Source organism: Pleurodeles waltl, unplaced genomic scaffold, assembly GCF_031143425.1.
Source record: "Pleurodeles waltl isolate 20211129_DDA unplaced genomic scaffold, aPleWal1.hap1.20221129 scaffold_37, whole genome shotgun sequence".
NCBI classification, from domain to species: Eukaryota; Metazoa; Chordata; class Amphibia; order Caudata; family Salamandridae; genus Pleurodeles; species Pleurodeles waltl.
The window spans coordinates 9,811,541-9,815,335 of NW_027150076.1; the positions used below are offsets into that span (position 1 = coordinate 9,811,541).

The 3,795-nt window shown below is 38.8% G+C and overlaps 1 pseudogene; it reads left to right on the forward strand.

Moving 5' to 3' along the window:
• Positions 1-882: 882 nt before the first annotated feature.
• Positions 883-3,631, forward strand: LOC138276100 (zinc finger protein 271-like; annotated as a pseudogene).
• The last annotated feature ends 164 nt before the right edge of the window (positions 3,632-3,795 follow it).

Below are 3,795 nucleotides of genomic sequence, written 5' to 3' on the forward strand. Positions count from 1 at the left end.
TGCGATAGATAATCCACCTTAACTCACAAAAATGCACCAGTCTTTCAGGTTTGCAGAAAGCAGAAATGCATGACCCACCCTAGGGTGACTGGGAAAGTAGCAAAGATAACAAACAACAGTTTAAAGACAGGAGTTGGCACACCAGCTGATCCAATGTGAACAGGAAAGGATTGTAAAGAAGAGTGTGAAAGAGTTACCTTTGTTATATACGTCCTGAAGAGCCCTTTATTATATATGTCCTAAAGAGTTACCTTTGTTATATACTTCCTGAAGAGCCCTTTATTATATACATCCTGAAGAGTTTCCTTTGTTATATACTTCCTGGAGAGCCCTTCATTATATACATCCTGAAGAGTTCCCTTTGTCATATACTTTCAGAAGAATTATCTTTATTATATCATTTCTGTAGAGTTTCCTTTGTTATATATATCCTGAAGAGTTACCTTTGTTATGTACTCACTGAAGAGATACCCTTATTAAATACTTCCTCAAGAGTTTCCTTTATTTTATACTTCCTCAAGAGTTACCTTTCTTCTATGCTTCCTCAAACTAAACAGCATCCTGTCCTGATCCATCTCTGTTTCCACAATCTGTTCTTGTTTAAATGAAATCTTGTCCACGTGATATTCCTAAAGATTTTCCCAAAGCATGTGGGTGGTCGTGAGTGCCCTTTCTTTACTACGTTACTCTGTGAACACTGGTGAATGTCCACTTTTTTGAACTAAAGAAGATGTGACGTGTTCAACAGAACTTTTAGTTAAATATTTGTGTACGGTGAAACGTCCCTTGATAAGTCTCAGAAATAATGAAGAAGAGATTACTTTTACAACCAGATAAACACTGTGTATTCACATTCCATTACGTTTCCATTTAGCGATTTTCAATCTCTTTACATCAACAGGAAACAAGCCTTGATTGCAGAAAATGATAAGGAATAATGAAGATAATATTGTAAATCTGAAAAAAGTGTCATAAATAATGTCAGGAAAACATCAGTGCTGTCGGCGAGAGAGGAACCTGAACAATACTGAGGGATCCTGGAAGAAGCAGTCAAGAGCCTTTCAGTGAATGTGAGTCTGAGCTGTGCACCTCCATGCCACAAGACTAAGAAATGACCTCTAGAAAACTAAGGCAACTACTCTGACAGACTTCCTCATGTGTAAACACGTGTGCAATACTAGGTTTGATCTTGAGATCAGTATGATGTGTTCACAGCAGTGCCCTGTTTCCTAAAATGACAATACACCACTATTCAGTCCTCTACGTGTATTTTAAACTCTTTCTGTCAAAACCACAGAAACCAGAGAAAGGCACAATGGAGCCAGACAACTGAAGGGCAAAGGAAAGAAAAATTGTGCTGTCTAAAATACAGAGTGCTGTCCCAATTTACACTGACCAAAAGGGGGGTGAATGTTTCCCGCAAGTGTGCTAAACCATTATCCAAACTAAAGTCAAAATCACCCCCAAAGAAGCCTCACACATATTTTGCGTATGATAAGAATTTAATAATTATTCTACTTTATTTAAATAGGAAATCAAATGTCCAAAATACTACACACATACAGACAATGTGAGAATTACACGAGGGCTTTATCAGCCATGTCGGCCCATCAGGAAACACAGACATGGAATGTATATAAATATATAACAGATCCTGAGACACTAACCAAGAAAGAAAAAACATTCACATGCAGCGAGAACTTTTGTTTGTCATCAGAACTAAAGCACCCTCAGCAAACGCACACATGTGAAAAAAAATTAAACTACACTGAATGTGTTAATAGCGTCAGTCAATCAGCACTCCTAAAAGATCATAAACAAACACACACTGGGGAAAAAACATACCATTGCGGTGAATGTGTGAAAAGCTTTAGGGAATTATCATTCCAAAAAAAACATCAACAAACCCACACAGGGGAAAAGCCATTCAAGTGCAGTGAATGTGGAAGTAGCTTTAGTTACTCAACACAGCTAAAACGCCATCAGCGAACACACACAGGGGAAAAGCCATTCAGGTGCAATGAATGTTTGAAGAGCTTTAGTCGATTAGAAAACCTACGAAACCATCTGTGAACACACACAGGGGAAAAGCCATTCAAGTGCAGTGAATGTGGAAGTAGCTTTAGTCACTCAAAATACCTAAAACAGCATCAGCGAACACACACAGGGGAAAGGCCATTCAAGTGCAGTGAATGTGAAAGTAGCTTTAGACACTCAACACACCTAAAGGGCCATCAGCGAACACACACAGTGGAAAAGCCATTCAAGTGCAGTGAATGTGGAAGTAGCTTTAGTTACTCAACACACCTAAAACAGCATCATCGAACACACACAGCGGAAAAGCCATTCAAGTGCAGTGAATGTGTGAAGAGCTTTAGGCATTTGTCAAACCTACAAAGTCATCTGCAAATACACACAGGGGAAAAACCATTTAGGTGCAGTGAATGTGTGAAGAGCTTTATTAGGTTCTTAGATCTCCAAAGACATCAGCAAACACACACAGGGGAAAAACCATACCATTGCACTGAATGCGTGAAGAGCTTTAGTCGATTATCACTCCTAAAAAAGCATCAGCAAACACACAGAGGGCAAAAGCCATTCAAGTGCAGTGAATGTCTGAAGAGCTTTAGTCAGTTACCAGGCCTACGAAGCCATCAGCAAACACACACAGGGGAAAAGCCATTCAAGTGCAGTGAATGTGAAAGTAGTTTTAATCACATTTCAGCATTAAAGATTCATCAGCGAACGCACACAGGGGAAAAGCCGTTCAAGTGCAGTGAGTGTGGGAAGAGCTTTAGTCGGTTATCAAACTTACAAACCCATCAACGAACCCACACAGGGGAAAAGCCATTCAAATGCAGTGAATGTGAAAGTAGTTTAATCACCTTTCAGCATTAAAGATTCATCAGCGAACGCACACAGGGGAAAAGCCGTTCAAGTGCAGTGAATGTGTGAAGAGCTTTAGTCAGTTATCACACTTACAAAGCCATCAACGAAAACACACAGGGGAAAAACCACACCATTGCAGTGAATGTGAAAGTAGCTTTAGTGAATCTTCAGCATTAAGGAATCATCAGCGAACACACACAGGGGAAAAGCCATTCAAATGTAGCGAATGTGAGAAGAGCTTTAGTTTATTATCAAGCCTAAAACAACATCAGCGAACACACACAGGGGAAAAACCGTACCATTGCAGTGAATGCAAGAGTAGTTTTAATTGTTCCGCAACATTGAGGTCACATCAAATAATACACACAGGAGAAAAACCATTCAAATGTAGCGAATGTGTGAAAAGCTTCAGTTTTGTATCATCTCTCCGAAAACATAAGCTAACACACAGAGGAAAAAACATAGAATTGCAGTGAATGTGGGAGAGTTTTATTGACTCTTCAGCATTAAGGAATCAGTGAACACACAGAGTAATAAACCTACCATTGCAGTGAATGTGGGAAAGTTTTGTTGACTCTTCAGCATTAAGGAATCAGCTAAAACACAGAGTAATAAACCTACCATTGCAGTTAATGTCTGAACAGCATTAGTCAATTATCAATCCTACAAAAACATCAGCGAACTCACAATATCACTGAACAGACATAGAAATAATTTATGGAGATCCAGCAAACTTGGCAAGAATTTAAGTACATCAACAATAATATTGACCCATATGTGGATATACTCAGGAGTTAAAATGTGCAGTTATTCTAAGATGAAGGAATTACAGAAAATGATAAAATTACAAATATGTGGAACATTCAAATACCAGATGTTGAATACCAGATGGTGGAAAAACTGTCT